The sequence below is a fragment of the Camellia sinensis genome, chromosome 7 (genome assembly GCF_055761805.1).
Source record: "Camellia sinensis isolate YWXY chromosome 7, ASM5576180v1, whole genome shotgun sequence".
NCBI classification, from domain to species: domain Eukaryota; kingdom Viridiplantae; phylum Streptophyta; class Magnoliopsida; order Ericales; family Theaceae; genus Camellia; species Camellia sinensis.
In genome coordinates, this window is record NC_138967.1 from 163122203 (window position 1) to 163142472 (window position 20270).

The 20270-nt window shown below is 34.0% G+C and overlaps 1 long non-coding RNA gene across 1 annotated transcript; it reads left to right on the plus strand.

Annotated features, from left to right (window-relative positions):
- The first annotated feature begins 214 nt into the window (after positions 1-214).
- On the plus strand, positions 215-19816 carry LOC114304012 (uncharacterized). Its single transcript, XR_014336344.1, has 2 exons — positions 215-836; positions 19542-19816. It is a non-coding gene; the product is annotated as an uncharacterized LOC114304012 (long non-coding RNA).
- The last annotated feature ends 454 nt before the right edge of the window (positions 19817-20270 follow it).

Consider the following 20270-nt stretch of genomic DNA (forward strand, 5'->3'; position numbering starts at 1 on the left):
CAATCAAATAACAAATGACCTATTCTATTAACAAATTATCAAGTTAATTAATAGTTTTTAATGGTGCTATAAATATATTTCTATTATTTATGTAATTTTATTATTGTATTGAAGAGTAGTTAATAATTTTTTTTTTCTATTAATTCTATAAAATAAAATTTTCTCACAAAGGATATTTGTAATTTCTAAAACCACAAAAAAATTCATATTTTAGGCAAATCACATTGAAGGTGTATCTGTAACTTTAGACAGAAAAGAAAAACCCAAACCGTGTTTTTTGTGGGTGTTTCACATCATCCATGGCCCAAACATGTTTTATTTCACAGTTTATTTGGTAAAAACATACACTTTCGTACTGTACTCAATACAAAACAACAATTAATAGTACTTCTTTCTTAATACAACATTCAGATTACAACTATGATGTCTTCGTCCTTCCCAAACCCTAGGGATACTTCTCTGTCAGATCACCTGATCCATACCAAACCAAATGGGGAGTCCTCATTTTTTACCGGAAACACCATCCTCACCGTCCCAGCTAGCTTATTGTTCATCTTGATATCCTGTATGGGTTCGATCTCTCCATCTATGAACCCGTACAAGACAACCGTTTCCGTGGTTAAGGCTTCTATGGCAATCGGTTGCATAGGTGCGTTGTTGGCGATGTTCATGCGCCGCCAGGGCTATGCAGGCGTTGCTCGATGTATTCAGTATGTGGGTGGATTAGCTTACGCGTTCGGATTCTTGGGTATCCCAAGCATATTCCTCCCTGCGACGATGACCTGTTGGGTTTTGTTGCCTGCCGGTGGTTTGATCTTCATAGCTTTCACGATGAGGTAATAATGCTGTCTCTTCACTAGGGTTTGCTTTTTTTCCTTTTTATTTTGTGGCTTTCAAATGCTCTAATCTAAATTATCATATGCTTTAATTATTGCGCATTAACTTTGTCGGACACCTCTTTAAATTAGGCAGAACCTCACTGATAATCTAACAAAGGTGACCTGTACGATGTAGTACAGAGATGGGATTGGACGTTGCAAAAGTAGTAAAAAAACAGTTACCAATTTTCCAATAATATACAGTTTTTATTCTATTTGGAATTGATGGTTCCACAACTTCATTTTTTAAGGATGTCAAACACCACATCTCAAATAAAATTTCTGTAACTTACTATAAATCAAATACTAAGCCCTAATTTGGCTATCATTTTGGTATTAAAAAAATAAAAAATGATAAAATACACTAAATAAGTTAATAAGATAAAATATCATATTTAACCCATAATCATTAAATTTTTTCTCTCACAAAAGTCAAAAAATTCAAAAATCCAAACTAAACGAGGCTAAAAAAGTTAGGTTAAAAAAGTCCCAATACAAAAAAATTGACTATATTAGCCAATGTTAAACGAAGCTTAAGGCCTCGTTTGGCAAGAGGCTATTTTAGCCAATTAGTCAAAAAGTTACTAAATTAGTCAAAAAGCCAACAACCCATACCAAAAAGTCAAAGATTCTCTTTTCTCTCTACTTTTTACACATCTTTTCGTAATTAGCCAAAAAGTCATCCCAAATATACAAGTTTTTTTTACCTACCTTTTTAGCCAAATAGTCAAAAAATTACTAAATTAGCCTGTTCCCAAACGAGGCCTAAATATACATACATTACGAAGGTATAACCTGCTATACTTAGACATCTAGGCCTCTTCATTGGGAATGGCTTTCCTCCATACTCTTTCATACTTTATTTAGGCTCCATTCTAGACTCACATTGATAATTTAAACCGTTCATATCGTAATTTCAATAATTTAGATGAGTTATGCAAAAAATGAACAAATTGCATCTTGTTTTTAAAAATGAACAATAATTGTGAGTTTAAACTTTCATTCTATAAAATAAAAAATGATTTGTTTATGTATTCATCAATATCTGATGGAACTGATTTTTTGCACAGCCTGTCTTCAATATGAGATTTACAAGATGAACGATTTAGATTATCAATGTGAGCCTCAAATGGAGCCCAAAAATAAAATATGGAGATGTATAGATAATAAATGTATGGAAGGGAGCCATACATCCTTTCACTACATTGTCCGAACTAAAAGTTTACTCCACGATAAACTTGTTTAAGTGTGATTAAGTTATGTAAACATTAGTTAGAATTGATTTGGCTGCAGCTTAAAAGCTAGCATATTGGCTAGAAAAGCCTAAACCTCATTGGCAAACTCATTTCCAGCAACAACACACACACACACACACACACACACATACACACAAAACTAGTACAACACCTCTAGTTCATGCTCCATTAGGCAATTTGTGGCAACCTTTGAAGATAGTTTGATCAAATTTGTGTCTTTCGTTTTCAGTTTGTTTTAATATTTGGAATTTGGAATTTGGAATTTGAATTTGAAGCTTGGATTTGGAATTTAGGATTTTCTTTGGTTCTGGAGGTTGCTTGATACTTCAAAATTTGTTTAGAATTCAATTGGTCAACAGTTAGTTTTAGTTTGTTTGATTGAGAGCTTATTTAGTTCTTTTGAAGTTTTCTCTACTCTCTTATGTTATTGGTGGAGCCTAAAACAAGACTAAACCTAATCAGACTAAAAAAGGAAACATGAAAATTAGTGTTTGGTTAGTTTTTGACTTTAAACTGTTTCATTGTTAGTTGAAGTTTTTCCTTCTTAGTTTAGGTTTTGGTTTCCTTATTAATTTAAGATTGGGTTAAAGGCTAGCCCTATAAATACACCCATGTAACTCTATGTTTTTTAATTCATTTATTAGTTTTATGATCTTAGAGAGAGATATACAATAGTGAGAATGAGAGATAGATCATTATAGAGAGAGTTTGTGAGATTAAGTGCAGGAGACTCTTTTAATTCCTTTCATATTGATCTTGGTAAATCCACAATATCTCCATGGACGTAACCCGTGATTTGGGTGAACCACATAAATCTCTTGTGTTGCTTTATGAGTTTTTTTTTTTTTTTTGTTATTTTACTTCTCCAATCTAGATCCTTTGTGTGTGTGATTGTTTGCTCAGGTCCTGGAGTTCAATATTAATCATATATACCATATAACAAGTGGTATCAGAGCATTGGTTCCTAAACCAAGAACAATAGCGGATAAAGGAAAAGTGAAAATCAAAAAATTTAGTGGTTCAAACTTCCAATTGTGGAAGATGTAGATAGAGGATCATCTCTATCAGAAGGATCTTTATCTTATTCTCGTAGGAGTAGCCAAAAAGCCGAAAATGATGAAGGCTAGTGAATGAGAGTTACTCGATCGAAAAGCTTTGGGTATAGTAAGGCTATCCCTTTCTGCATCAGTTGCATTTAATATTCAACGAGAAGATAATCGAAGATTTGATAGCTGCCCTATCACGAACTTATGAAAGCCTTCAGCGACAAAAAAAAGTCCATCTGATCAAGAAGTTGTTCAACTTGAAGATATCTTAAGGAGGAGTCGCGATTGAGTATATTAACGATTGTAGCTCACTGATCAGTTAGTTAAAATCGGCTAGTGTGGCTCAACTTTTTCGCGCTCCCTTTCAGAAATAAGCCTTACAGTTCGGACTCCCGCTGTTATGAATCTGATCTCACAACTGCAATGAGAAATAGATAAACACCAAAGAATCTAAATCTGACAAATTTTTTAGAAAATCGATTTTGAATCAAAATGCCAAAATTGGACTGCTTTGCCAGATACAGAGTCACCACCTAAATATTTTTTTGGGAAATTTAGAAAACCCAAGACTTATGCCAAAGGCCACGTGTCCGTCATCACCAAGATTGACTCAACTCAGGAACTTAGGTACGAGAGGGGAAGGTCATGAATGCATTTGAGCACCCCTGCTCACCCGATCAAAGATCGGCTTCTACTAATCATGATATGAATCTTATATATATTATATGCTCTTGTTCTGATTTATTGGGCTAGCATTACTATGTGATGCGCACACACACAAGTATAGACTAACTTGCAAGAATTAGAACACTTGAGTCATGTTTGTTTTGAAAATTATTTCGAATATGTACCACTTGAAAAAGTGATCGTATATGAACATTACTCAAATTATTCCAATTCAAGCAATTAGCCTTCATCCACGGGTATTCAAGCAATTATGGCACTTAAGCAATTAGCCTCATGGCAAGCATGCTAAACATGGCAACAATCACATTCGTGCAATATGCTAAAGCGAAGTAAAGGCTCACCTAGTACTTCAAGTCAAAATAAACAAAAGAGTTAGAAAAATGCATGATTCCTAACTATGCAATATGACTAATGCAGCACAAGCGATATGCAATCTAAATAGGCTCGACTACTAATATTGCATATGAAAGCAATTTAAATAGCATGCGGTCTAAGCACGTATTCAAAGAAGTATTAAACTAACAATACAGTTAGAATGATGAACTGAGTCTCGGTGCATGCAATACAAATGGATGCAAACATGGAGAATGCTACTTGAAACATGATGTCACTAAACTAACCATCATAAGCAGTTAAATAAAAGAGAGAAAGATGTGGGATTGGAAGATATACACATTATTACATTGTGCTCTCATGAAGGAGAGTCCAAATGAACTAAGCTAATTAACTAACTAATTAGAGGTAAAGCTAATTAAGCTAACTACTACAAATCGAAATGAATAACTAACTAAACTACTTAACTAATTATTACAACACTTGAATTAACTAACTATTTTAGTTAACTAATTTAGTACAGAACGAAATTGAATAACTAATTAATTACAACAATTGACAAAATTAACTAGCTACAACTAATTAAGTACAACAATATGTAAGCTAAATATTTAAGCTAAACAAGTTCGATATGCAAAGAATGCTCATGCTCATGCTCATGCTTGGTTTCCACTCGAAAAGTCACTGTTTTGCTTCTGAATGCCTCTGTTTGCACAGTTGAACATCAACATTGTTGCCCACTTCCAGAACAACTCTGCTCCACCTTACCAACACACCGCTCAATTTTTCATCAGTGGCCGACCAGCCAGTGATGAAGGGTGCTGGCCACCAATGATGGCCGACCAGCTACCGGGCACTAATGTACAGGTTCATCTTGCTGTAACAGAGGATAAACAGACCATATACAGGATATTTCAACGGTTTGTTTGCACAACTTACCCCTCCTTTTCTCCTTTTATGAGCAAATCAAAGGAGTAGCAGGTTCGGTTCACAAACCATCGATGGATGCAATTTCATTGCATGATGGCTTATGAAACCAAGTGTGCAAGTTCAATAAATGTAAAACAAGACTCAAACCTCCTTCATTTCATGAATGATCAAGGGAAGTGGTGGCCTTGGAACCTAAATCATTTCATCACTAATGAGTATTAAATAGTTCAAGATTCCATACACAATCAAATTATTATCTTTCACCATTTTTAGCCTCAAGTTTTAATTACTCCATTTTAGATTACCAACCATTCTTTAATCAATTGAGTCCAAAGGGTGAGTTTAAGTCCTTTAATGGAAAGAGGGCCCAAACCAAAAGTTATTTTAGGCATGAAAGAGACCTCATACTGTTGGTAATGAACCCCAAAGGGATTAAACCATTAAGCATGACATCTCAATCTCATGCTTTAAACAAGCAAATTGTTTGAAACACTTTCAAAGGAAAATAAAAAACCAAGAAAGGAGGGACGTTGCAGAGACTATTAGTGCTGAAAATGAGTGAGACAAGCATAAATATATGCTATCAACTTAAATAAGATGGTATTTAAGGCCTAAAACACCAAACTCACGAGGACTATTACACTACAAGCATGCAAAAGAAAGCTCAAATGCAACTATCACTCAAAAATAGTGCTAAAACAGTTTAAAACAAGTCCAAAAATATGTTGGAATTAAGCTAACAATAGCTAGATTAATATGCTAAAACATAGCACAAACTGGGATAGTAAGCAATATATAAGGATGGAAGGCTAATCCCTCTAAATTTGGACTTCAAAAAGTGTTTTTAGCCACTGAAATAACTTTGAAATTCAGTATTTAAAAGCTCAAAAAAAGGTAACAACAAGGTGGGAAACACAAGGGTAAAGGCTTTGGAAACTAGGTAGAAGGAATTGTGAGCCACCCCTCCATCCTTATTGGCCTTAAACCATAAGTTTCAACCCAAAATTTTAGAGTTTAGACAGTCGAAAAACAACCCAAAAATAGTACAAAAATGTGTTGGAATGAAGATAAAAGTAGCTAAAATAATAAGTTAAAACATGGAGTAAGTTAAGCAAGAAAACAAGCCAAAGGAGAGGTGGCTAACCCCTCCATTTTTTGGATTTCAAAACCACTGAAAATCTCTGAAATCAGTGGTAAAAAGCTCAAAAAAAGTTGATGAAAGAATGGAAATACAAGTATAAAGGCTTAGGAAACAATGCGTAGAGAAGGACAGTCAACCCCTCTACCTTTAATAGCCTGAAACCACAAGTTTCGGCCCATAAAAGCAGGTTTAAAAAGCTTAAAAACAGCAAGAAAATATGAAAAACAAGTGGTGTGGAGATGGTACAAAAACAAGAGAAGGTATACCTCTTGAAGAGGAATGAACTATTAAGTCATAAATCACTAATTTCACACTCTCAAGTGCTTCAAAAGCTCAAAGTCAAGCTCAAATCACCTCAGCAAGAAGTTCTCTAGGTTTGGTTTAGAGTGTTTGGACAAAGGTTATGCAATTAGCAAGAGAGAGAGAGAGAGAGAATTGTCAGGAGAGAGAATTGTAGAGAGAGAAATTTTCCAAAAATATTTTTTCACTCCTAAATGTTTCTAACCTTGAAAGGAATACGATAGGTCCTCTATATATAGAAAACATGAGCCTTAGGTTGAAAATATCTAAAAAGGGACAATTGGAACTTTGTGGAAACAATTGGAAAAAATATTTGGGTTTTATACTAGTGGCTGGCACATGGCCGGCCAGCCAGAAGTGTGCATTGCCGGCCATTAATGGTGGCTGGCAGGCCATCTACCGGCTACATGCCAACCACCAAAAATAGACTTCCAGGCCCGACTTCAAATAGGCATATCTCCTTTATCCAGACTTCTTTTTAGGTCATTTTTAAGTCTAAAATGAAGCCCTGAAAGTCTACTTTCCAATGGTGACAGCCCTACATCTAAATTCTAAGTGTGAAAAGAGAAATGCCTATTTTAGTGAAGGTTACTCAGTTTCTATCTTAATCAGATTGATATCTAATTTCAAACAGCCATATCTCCCTCACCCGAACTCGGCTTTAGGAGATTCTCAGGTCTGAATTCAAACCTCAGAAGTCCACTTTCCAATGGTGGTGGCCTCACAATTAAAGTCCAAGTGTACAAAAGGATATGCCTGATTTAGTGAGGCTGCTCAGTTCTCTTTTAACGGGTTTCATGCCCAAATTCTTCCCCAACTAGTTTTTTTCCCCTCTCCTCTAATTTTCTTTAACTCCAAACCTTTAAATAAGATGTTTTAAAGATTTTTCAAAGAGTTCATATCTCTTCCATTTATTTTCACTTTGTCCTTACTCGGTTTACCGAAAAGTGCAGCATTTAACGAAATGCAAGCCTCGGAATATCGTAAAAACATTTGGAAAAAAATATTTTCAAAGATGGGGTTTTAAGTTCTAAAATAGTTTTGGTCAAAATAATTTTGGCCCAAAATGGGGTGTAAGGTTGGGATTTAGAGCTCTCTTTATTGAAGAAATCGAACGTTTGCACAGCACAACTTTCATCATCAAGTGATTAATCAATGGCGCCCAAGTCTTAAGGGCGATAAAAAATGGGGTGTCTACAGTTAGTGTCTTGTTTGATGAAGAAGTCAAGGCCTTGGCACTGCTATCAAGCCTTATTGAGAGTTAGAATTCGTTGGTTGTGGTAGTGAGTGATTCCACCAGTTCGGCAAAGTTGAGTATGGATCATGTAGCGGGTTTGGTTTCGAGTGAAGACATCCAAAGAAAAGATAATGTTGAAAGCTCTAGTTCGGTGTCGGCAATTGATGACAAACACGGGAAGCCCAATAGGGCTCCACAATTATGTCTCAGGTAATTTCGGAAAGGTGTATCTTGGAAATGATGAAACCTGTAACATAATTGGCAAGAGTGAAATACAGATAAACCAGCCCAATGGAACAACTTCGAAAATCAATAATGTCAAACATGTGCCGTGTTTGAAGAAGAATCTAATTTTTGTTAGTCAACTCATAGATTCTAGTATTGTGATAATCTTTGCCGATGATACATGGAAGAAGACCAAGGGAGCCATACTCTATACGTGACGTCGGGTACCTATAGTGAAATTATGGTAACATCATCAGAAGTCAAAACGAGCATATGACACCACAGACTTGGACATATGAGTAAGAAATGGATGAAGGTTCTGATGTCAAAGGGGAAACTACCAGGTTTGAAGTCTTTGAACTGGAATTTTTGTGAAGACAACATCTTGGAAAAGTAAAAAAGGGATAGTTTCACTAAGATTCCAAAAGCTTGGAAGTCAGAATAGTTAGAGTTAGTTCACACAGACGTGTAGAGACCATCTCCGGTAAGATCTCTTGGAGGCTCTAGTTATTTTGTCACTTATTGATGATACTACGCGTAAATTGTGGGTATATTTTTTGAAGAATAAATATGATATGTTTGATGTCTTCAAAAAGTGGAAAGCTTTAGTTAAGAATAAGATAGGTTCAAAGTTGAAGCGTCTCAAGTCTGACAATGGTGGGGAGTACATAAATGGTGCTCTAGAAAAATATTGTGCAAAGAACGAAATTCGACATGTGACAACAGTTTCAGGCAAACCACAGCAAAACGATGTGGTTGGGCACATGAACTAAACATCCTAGATTGTGCTACATGGATGAGGATTAATGCCGGTTTGCCAAAATAGTTTTGAGCTGGACATACAACTGCGTATCTGATTAGAAAAAGTCCTTTAATTTTCCTAAATAGTGGAATCCTGGAAAAAGTATGGACTAATAAAGACGTAAATTTGTCGCATTTAAAAATATTTGGTTGTATCTTTTATGTTCACATTGATTTTGTTAAAAGAAGTAAGTTAGATCTCTCAAGTCTCGTAAACACATCTTTATTGGGTATGGCTCTGACAATTATGGGTACCGGTTTTGGTAAATGGAAAATTGAAAAATAATTAGAAGCATAGATGTGGTGTTTAATGAGTTTGTCATGTACAAGAATAGTCTTGATGACAAGACTAAAGAACCTAAAACGGTTGAACTTGAGGAGATTTCTGATAATGATGTATTGAAACCAAGACTCTAATGTACAATTGATGCCACACATTGAGATGCAAACTCCTCCTCTTCTTAGGAGGTCGACAAGAGAAAAGAAACCTATTGATCATTATTCTCCTTCCTTACATTATTTATTGTTAATTGATAATGGTGAACCAGAATGTTATGAGAAAGCCTTATAAGTTGAGATAAAGGAAAAGTGGAAGCTCATAATGGACAATGAGATGAAGTCTCTTGCGATGAATCAAACTTGGGAACTAGTACAATTGCCCAAAGGTAAATCTATATTGCACAATAAATGGGTTTTCCGATTGAAAGAAGAACCCAATGACACCAAGCAATACAAGGCCAGAATAGTGGTAAATGGTTTCCAACAAAAAGTAGGTATCGACTATACCGAGATTTTCTCTTATGTGGTTAATAATTTTTACATTCGTACTGTACTTAGAATTGTTGAGATTGGAGATCTGCATCTAGAGTAGTTAGATGTTAAAACTGCATTCCTTCATGGTGATTTGAAAGAAGATTTCTATATGCATCAACCCCGGGGCTATGAGGTGGTTAGGAAAGAAAATCATTTATGTAAACTGAAGAAGAGTTTATATGGGCTGACACTTTGCATAAAATTTGATAGTTTCATGGCAAGTGCAAGCTTCAATCGGTACCACGATGATCATTGTTGTTATTATAAAAAGCTTGACACTTCACATTTAATACTTCTCTTGTACATAGATGATATGGTTGTTGCAGGTTCAAGTATAAATGAGATTTCGAATCTCGAAGAGGAGTTGTCCAAAGAGTTCGCAATGAAAGATTTGGTTGTGGCAAAACAAATCTTAGGAATGTGAATAAGCAAGGACATGAGGAATAAGAAACTGAAGCTCTTGCAAGCTGAGTACATTGAAAAAGTACTCAACAGATTCGACATGGGGTGTGAAAGCCTGTAGGCATTCCATTAGCAAGCCCCTTCAAATTGATGAAGGAACAAGGTGCTTACACATGAAGAGTGAGAATACATGGCAAACCATATGCTTTAATCATTGGTAGCTTGATGTATGCCATAGTCTGCATGAGACCAGACATTGCCCATGCATTAGGAGTTGTTAGCAAATTCATGAATAATCTCGGGAAAGAGCATTGAGAAGCTGTCAAGTGGGTATTCAGGTATCTTAGAGGTACGAGTGACATGGCTCTCTAGTATAGCGACACAGAAATCAGCTTGCTTGGGTATGTTGATTCCGATCTAGCAGGTGACATTAATAGTAGGAAGAGCATGATAGGGTATATGTTTACTCTTGGCAGTGCTATAATAAGTTGGGTCTCTCAGTTAGGGAAGATTGGGACTATTTCAACCATAGAAGTGGAGTATGTTGCAACTACAGAAGCTTGCAAAGAAATAGTATGGTTACAGAGTTTCTTAAGTGAATTGGAGAAGAAGTTCGATGATTGCAAATTGTACAGTGATAGTCAAAATGCAATACATCTTGCGAAGAATTCCACATTTCATTTAAGAACAAAGCATATTGGTATCAAGTACCATTTTATTCGTTCACTCTTGAAAGATGGCAAGTTTAGCTTGGAGTTGATCCATACAAGTGAAAATCTTGCAGATATGTTAACCAAGGTAATTACAGCTGAGAAGATGAAGCTATATGCAGCTTCAGTTGGCATCGACACGTGAGGATGATGGTTCAAGTCATTGCGGTGTTCTATAGAGTTATGGGTGATGACTGTTTGTGCCTTGATTAGTCTCCAAGTGGGAGATTGTTATTGGTGGAGCCTGAAACAAAACTAAATTTAATCAGATTAGGAAAAGGAAACAAATAAATTAGTGTTTGATTAGTTTTGGATTCTAAATTATGTCCTTGTTGGTTGACATTTTTCCTTCTTAGTTTAGGTTTTGGTTTCCTTATTAATTTAAGATTGGGTTTAAGGCTAGCCTGATAAATACTCCCATGTAGCTTTATATTTTTTTAATTCATTCTTTAGTTTTGTGATCTTAGAGAGAGATGCACAATAGTGAGAGTGAGAGTGAGAGATAGATCAATGTAGAGAGAGTTTGTGAGATTGAGTGTGTGAGACTCTTGTAACTCCTTTCATATTGATCATGGTAAATCTGCAGTGACTCTATGGACGTAACCCGTGATTTGGATGAACCACGTAAATCTCTTGTGTTGCTTTGTGAGTTTGTTTTTTCAATTATTTTACTTCTTCGTTCTAGATTCCCGTGATTTGGATGAACCACGTAAATCTCTTGTGTTGCTTTGTGAGTTTGTTTTTTCAATTATTTTACTTCTTCGTTCTAGATTCATTGTGTGCGTGATTGTTTGCTCATGTCTTGGAGTTTGGTAGTAATCATATATACTATAACATCTTGTTCAACTATTCATTTGGCTATGTTTGTTTTGGTATTGCAATATATTTGAATTGACTCTATGTGTCTTCAGCATTGGTTTGGTTGGTTTCAAAGTGTTTGTTCGGTCAACTAGCTCTTTATTGGTTTGTTGGATGTCTCACTAAGTGGATTTTTTTAATTTCCCACATCTTGGTTCAACAGTTGATTTAGCACGATAGTTGAAAATCTAGGCAAAGTGAAGATTTGTTGTTGTTGTTGTCTTTTTTTTTTTTCCTATCATCTTTAACTCTTTTTGTTGGATTGGATTTGTGGGAAGACTTATTTAGTCAACTTTTAGTCATGTTTTTGAACTTTCTATAACTTTATTATGGGTGTTTCCATTGGATTAAATTTCAAGGAAACCAACTTTGGTTGAATTATGCTTTGGAAGGACTTTTTTTGGCTATAAATGTAGAAACTCTCACTTCTTTGTTAATTAACAATTCTTTCGAGCCTCTCTTCGACAAGAGTCCATTGGCCTCTTTGGAAGTTTTTCCTTGCTTGATGATCCTTCATGGATCCTTATTCTTTGGTCTTGGAATATGCTTGTTTGTGAATCTTTGCTTGGTGATTTACTACAAATCTTGATGGAGGTTGAACATCCTTGGGGGCCTCATATAAGTGTTGTTTTGGAGGTCTTTCATAGATCCTTGGAGACTTCTTTGAGACTTATTTAGGTAAAATTTTATCTCTTGTCCTGGTATCTTCGTGAAACTTATTCTTTGGCTTCTATTTGCGTGACTTATTTGCTTGGGTTAGAGAGTGGATTTTGGATTTTGTGAGCTTTGTTACTTCGACGAATTTACTTTGTCACCATTGTAACTCTTTAGAACATCGTTTTCTTTGTTTGTGAAATCCTTGTTCTTTTTTTTTTTTCCTTCTTTTTTGTTTTTTAAATTTATATATATATGTATATTGCCCATGGAGATAGGATAACATTGAATCATGTAAGACTTCGTATCGTTTGATTGCGTGTTTATTTGTTTATATATTTATTCTATTTGTTATGAGTGATAATTGTGAAAGTTTTTTAATTTCTAAATACTCTAGGGGTGGTTTGGCTAAAATCTATTAGACAAGCAACGCATTGTTAGATTTTGAATCCTCACATATGCCACTTTGAATCCTACTTTGCATTAGACAAATAACACATTGTTAGACAAGTTGAGCCTGTGAGGAATTCTCAAATTTTCGTTGCATCAAAAACAAAATTAGAAACATAAAACAAACTCACTCAAGCAAAATAGGAGTAGGAGATGACAGGAAATATGAAGGATGGAAGGGAGAGGAGAGGAAAATAAGAGGAGGAAGAGAATAAAGGAAAGGATGATGGAAATAGAGTTGCAAACAATTGACGATGATCAAGGAGAAGACTAGGTGTGGAGCTATGGATGGAAAGAAGAGTGGTAGGAGGATGAAGTAGTGGCATGAGTGCTTATCAAAGGAGGAAGAGGAAGGTTGGCAAAGGCAAGGAGAATAGAAGGATAGAAGGGAAAAAGAAGTAGGAAAATGGAAAACTTTGAAGGATGGGTTATTTGGTGTTGGATTAGAGGGAGGGGTCACTGACACTTAGTGTCGTTGACAAAACAAGATAACTTTACTGGAGAATGTGAATCCCGTTACTTCACTCTTCACCTTCAGTTCAAGCACTGTTGCTACTCATTGCACAATAATGGAGAAGATTTTGAGAGGTAAATTGTGAAATCAAATGACATTACGAAATAGGAGCCCTAATTTTATTTCAAAATAATTTAGTTAAATCCAATAGTCCTTATAGATTGATAGTTGAACTTAGTATTGTTCTATAGAATTGAGGTGTAGTTTAGTCTTTATTTTTGGTTGGAACATAATCCATCACTGGGAAAATCTCATACCAAGAAGAATGCTAAGAATTTGAAACTTTCGAAGACTCATAAGGGTCCTTCTCAAGTAATTTATTCAAATCAATCTAGGAATTGTTATTCACTTGAGGTGTGACCATTAGGACTTGTGATATGTAACAAGTCACAAATATTAAGAATGGTTAAACTAAGAATTGAAATTCTAAAGTCCTAAATTAGCAAAGCAATTAAAAGGTTGGTAACTGTTATTTATGTAACCATGAGTTGTGTTTCGAATTATGGAAAATCATTGATTTTGGATGAAGAACGTTTCATAACTACATGTTAAAAAGTTAACAAAAAGATCAGTGTATTAAATCCACGAGCACGAACTATCTTTGAACGATAAAAATTGTCCATACTAAACCAGAGTCACAACACAACTTGTTTCCTCTTAGCATGATTTGTCTATTCTCTAAGTTCTTCAATACACACGACTCATAGCTACTCATGGAGAAGAGAGAATCCACCAATGTAGAAGAGAACGCCATGAAGAAGTTGGAGAAGAGAGAATCTACAAAGGTCTTTTACACACGCGAACACGCCTCCTGAGGCAATGCCACGCGTGCAACTCCTACTTCCAGCATGTATGGCACCTACCTCTTGCACATGCAAAAAGGGACGGTGAGGATTTGGGCATCTTAAGAGTTGGCCGCATGTGTGGGGCTTATCTACCACATATGTAGTGATCACCATAAATTGCCTTCCTCTTTTATTTTTGTGCATTTTCACTGCAATGCGCGATCAACTTGATTCAAATAAAAATGGTCATTAATTAAGCCAAGTCACTAGTTTGTTTTGTTTGAAGATGAGGTGGCAGTGGGTCTTGTTTCACCATGGGTATGTCCGGCTTCGGCCATAGTAGCTATGGCCATGGGTGTTTTAGATCATGGAACATTTGGCCAGCGGAGGTGGCAGATGTGGAAGACACAAAGTTGTGCCGTGGGAGTTGTGGGGTTGTGCCTTCGGAGTTGAGGTGACCAGGCATAGGTGACATATGGTTTTGGGTGTCTATTTTGGGTTGTGTGTATTGTTTTTTTGGAGATTCAAGATTTTTGTTTTTGTGTAATTAAGTCCTTCTTAACTTGGGGGGAGGGGGGGGGGAAGAAAACTAGTTTTGTTTTGTTTTGGTTTTCTTTTCTTTAAATTCGTGAGGCCAAGGGGTTGGTTATATGTTTGCGAGTAGCAGTAGTAAGGGTACTCTGTACTGTCCAAATCTGTCTAGATGCATTGCATCTTCCTGTACCTTTAATTTTATATTTTTAATGAAATTTTCACTTTGCTAATCAAAAAATTAAGCCAAGTCACTGATATATTGAACTAAAAGTATAAATTGCAGAGCCTCAATGTGTCACATTTTAGCATCTATCACCCGTTTCACCTATTCTTAACAAAAATCATTTTTTGCCATCACTAAATCATGTTTCTTAATACAAACTTCTTCAGAAATTGTAACTTTTTCTCTTCTACAAATTGCACATTTTCCTTCACTTATTTTTTTTTTTTTTTTTGTTTTTTTGCTTTTGCAAACTTTTCTTCGATTGTTTATTTTAAATTTCATTTTCTTTTCCATATTCACAAGCTTTTCATCCATTTTTTCCCCAAAAATATATATTCCTTTAAAACTTCTAATTTCAATTACAATTTATTCCGGATCAAAAAAAAAAAATTACAATTTATTCATAAAATTTTGAGAAATAATTTCATTTTTCTTCTACACTTGATTTCAATATTTTATACATTCCACATACTTTGAAACTTCTTCTCTACAGGGAAAAAAAAAGTGATCATTTTTAGAAACTACTTTTGGCGATGAATTTAATGTTTTGTAAGTCGAAAGCACAATTTCTATGACACAAGTATCATCTTAGTCGGTAAAAGTTAGAGTTTTAGCGACGTCATTCCCAATCTGTCATTATATAGTTAAAGCATTTATTAGGTGACTAAGGGAGAAGGCGCGTTCCAAAAATGTATTCGTTTTAGTGGCAACCTTGTAGTTTTGGCAACAACGACTTTGTGTTTGCAAAGATCTCTTCCTCCATATTATATTTTGGATGTAATTTCAAATTTCTTTATTATATTTTTAAATCATGATATTGATTTTTTGAATGCTTCTCTCATGTGGAATGCATGTTTGGTGTTCTAGAAATTCCGTGCTTCACTTTGAATTGGTTATTTACAACGTGTGGTTGGCCTTTGAGTTAATTTGTTGGGTTTTGAATAAATTACTAGTTGAATTGATTCTTCACATGACTTCTTATTTGATAATAACTATTTCAATGACATATCATTGTTGATTGAGATACAATGATGATCTTCAGGGCCGGCCCTAAAGATGAAGATTCAGGGGCACAAAGCAAAGTGTTAATTTGGGGTCCTATATTTCTACACATCACTTAAAAAGATAAAATCAATTTAAAATAGTTATTAGAAAATTTTAAAAAGATAAAATCTGCTGTATTGTTATTGTTTTATATTTTAACCATTTACACAAGCAAAATTTTAGTACACAAAAATCTAAAGTAAAAAAAAAAAAAAATTTGAACACAATATCACATAAACATTACTATTTGTACATTTCTAATTGTAAAACTAAACCAAGAGCTCAAAGGAGTTTATTTTTGGCTGTGATCATAATAGTGAGCCTAGCTAGTTATTGAGATTTGTTGTTTATTGCCTGTTGGGGTTGTAGTTTGTTTTCACTTTCTTTTTTTTTCTGTTGGTACTCACCAACTCTCTTGGCTTGAGCTTTCAGATGATTAGACACTCTTCTTGATACCAATCTAGTTGAGATTAGGAAGTTATACTATGATAATTTTTACTCTTGCCTCTTTTTTGTTGATGTAATTCCATATGTACTATATGTTGATTTCATCAATAAAATTTTCTTCTTTTGCTAATAAAAAAAAAAAAAAGAAAAAAATTGAACCAAGAGCTTTTGGTTAAGATTCAATTAATTCTTCAATACTTTCTAGGAAGTATGATTAAATAAATAATTCATTCTATAATTCAATAAGCAACAGTTAATTCAATTATAGAGATGTCAATTTTTAAGTAAATATAACAAACAATTGAAGTAGAACTTGAAATTATACCAAATCTGAAATCATCTAGAGAAAATATTTAGACCAAAAAAGTTCAATATCAATATGGTAAATTGGGTTGGAGAGAAGTTTGATAAAGTGAAATCAATTACTTAGAGTCCTCCAATAATAAAAATAGTGTTGTTTTTGGGTTTGGTATTAAGAGCGGGACGTAATTGGGTTTTGATAAGTTAAAATTTGAGTTTAGTGTTAATGGTTTAGAGTTAAGTGAGTTTTAATAAGTTAACAATCAAAATAATTGAGACCTTTCATTTAATTGAGGCCTTAAAAAAAAAAAAAATTGCTCAATATTATAAGGATTTTTTTTTACATGTGGCCTATATTCTAGCCCAAATTGGGAGTCCAACGCGGTGGCTTTGCCAACTTTTTTTTTTTTTTTCATCAGCAAAGTAAAAATTTCATTAAACATATAAAATTAAAGGTACAAAAAGATAAAATACATCGAAAGAGATTCAAAAAGTACAATCCATCCCAACTACTACTCACATCCACACAACTTACCCCCATAGCGAGCCTTCTTATTGGTATATATGGGCACATAGGAGCTCTACACACACTCTCTCTATATGTTGTGATTATCCATTGATATCCATACTTAAATTGGTCTATTTTTTTTGTGCGCGGCAACTTTGCTTGGTTGAGATGGATGAACTTTTCACATAGAATTTGTTAAAGTATCCAACTCAAAACGAATTGATATTGAGTGGAAAGACTCTTGTATTATATTAATTAAGCTTAGATAGTTTAGATTGTCGATGTGGGTCTTAGTCTAACACTCCCCTTCACGTGCTACCCGATAGCACGTGGAGGTGATTGAAATGTCCGATTGCGAGATAGACCATCTATACCACATGATGTAAGATGCTACCCAAGACTCAGCTTTGATACTACGTTAAAACATTCAACTTAAAACCAATTGGCAATAAGTAAAATGACTCTTGCATTATATTAATTAACCAAGTTTGAATAGTTTAGATTGGCGATACAAATTTAAATCTAACAGAATTAAAGAAAGTTGAAGCAATATCAAATAGGATTCCATTCCAAATAGCCCTTCTTAGAAGTTTTTCAAAGTTAATATGTTCTTTAGATAAGCCTGTAGTTATATGCTCCTTTGTTGACTGTGATGTGTCATGCAACAATAATATTAACAAGCTCCACATCAAGCTTTTTGCTAACAATAATAAAAAGACCAAAACTTGTTTACCCACTAACCATTAATCCAAGAAATTAATTAGTGGTGTTGGGATACTATCATTTCAATAGTATGAGAATACATAACTACTTTGTCCTTAACTTTCAAATGATATGGTTACTTTTAAAATAAGACAAAAGTAACTTGTTGAAACTAAGGAAATAAACATGGGACTTTTAGTTTGAAAAATAAGATCAAACGTGTGTTTTTTAAGCACTTAAGCTTGGAATAGGTATTTGAAGGGAAAAATCATGAAATATCTATAAAAATGCCTTTGAATTGGTATGAATATCTTAATTAGGATAGAAGTAACTTTTAAAAACTAACAGAACAAGTATGAAACTTCAAGTTTGAAAATTAAACTCAAACTTGTATCTTTTGAACACCTGGGCTTGGAAACATGCGTTTCATGGGAAAAATAGTGCAATGTCCATGAAAATGTCTATGAATTGGTATGAACACCTTACTATGGATAAAAGTAACATGTAAAAATTAATGGAACAAGCATGACAGTCCTGGTTTGAAAAATAAGCTCAAATTTGCATTTTTTTTTTTTTTGTCTTGTTTTGTTTTGTTTTGTTTTTTTTTTAAAACATTTAGGCTTAAAAATTAAGTGTTCGAGTGACAAAATGTGAAATCTCCACGAAAATGCTTCAGAGTTAGTGTGAACACCTTAACAAGGATAAAAGTAACTTTTAAACTCAAACAAAAAAAAATAATAATAAGACTCTTGATTTCAAAATTAAGCTCGAACTTGTGTTTTTTTGAACACTTAAGCTTGACAAATAAACTTTCGAAGGGAAAATTATGAAATATCCATGAAATTCCCTTGAAATTGGTGCGAACACTTTAGTAAGAACAAGTAACTTGTAGAAGCTAGTGGAATAAGCACAGGTGATGTAGAATAAATAGCTGAGGAATTTTTGGAACAACTGAAGCAGTAAAAATTGATGAAGAAGTCAAATTGAGGGTAATTGACATCCTCGGTGATGATGCATAGTGGATTTTAGCAAAAATTTTTCTTTTAGGGCTTGAAATTAGTAATTTACCGTTTTAGAAGAGTTTCTTCTTAGCAATAACTTTATTTTGAGAAATTTGTTTTTTGTGCAGTTTGTTTTGGCGCGTTTCCAATATATCCTAGCATTTAGATTTGGGCCCAAATTTTAAATTTTTGGTAATTTTTTATTTATTTTCGTGCCTAGAAAAGAATTAGCCTAATTCCTTGTTTCATTGTTTGGATAGGGTTTCATTTATTATAAATAATAATGTATGCCTTGGGAAAATAAATTTTTATTTAATATAACTCAATTTCTCTGTGAGAATTCATTATTTTTTGTGGATTCAATGTGTTTTGTATCTACTAGAACGTTATCTAATCTCACGTGATACATTCCGCTGCTTCAACATGACTTCTAGTTTGAAAATTAAGTTCAAATATGTATTTTTTTTTAACACTTAGGCTTCAAAATAAGGGTTCAGCAAGAAAAATTGTAAAATATCCATAGAAATACCCAATAATTCGTATGAATACCATAGCAAGGACAAAATTAACTTGTAGAAGTTAATGGGACAAATATGTGACTGCGGTTTGAAATTTAAGCTCAAACTTGCTCGTTTGAACATTTGATATGTTAAAATGAAATAAATCTAAGGAATTCATTTAACTTCAACAATATTATTGTATAATAGTTTGGAGTTCATGCATTGAAAAGATACTTGTGTTTTTGTCTTTTTGTTGACATAGATTGGTGATGGACATTCGTGATTCAGCATGATGTGGTCATTGAAGATAAAAGTTTATGGTCATTCGGTGTGTTGTTCTTGTTGGACATTCAGATAAATTTTGAAGTTGTTATATTTGGGATTGGTTACATTTTGGAATTGTTATGTTTGGGATGGTTGGATATTTAAAAATATTTTGGAATTGTCATGCTTGGGATGGTTGGATATTTAAAAATGTTTTGGAATTGTTATGTTTTGGATTGTTTGATATTTGAATACATTTACAATTGTTTGATATTTGGATGCATTTGGGATTATGTCTCATTTGGGTTGGATAGTATGTTATATATGGATTTGTATGTATGTTTTATGAATGTGTTCAAACAAGATACAGGTTACTGGGTCAAACAAGTGTCAGGGTGGTATCCTATAGAAAAAATTATTGTTCATATATATATGCCAATGGTTTTTGCATTTTTGGCGACTCAATCAGTTGTCGGTGAAAAAAATTCTATAAGATATAAAGAATAAAATTCATTTTATCCCTTCTGATTTGAAAGCAAAACACATTAAGTAAAAATGGTTCAAATATGATGATTATGTGACATTTTTGCTTACATCTTGTATCGACAAAAAATAGACTTTTAACAACCTAATATGAGTCAGAAAAGTAGGCTTTTGGTGACATTCAAGTAAGTCGGGAAATGTGTCTGTTTACTGTATAAGGTGGTTGGCACGGTCATAATGTGCG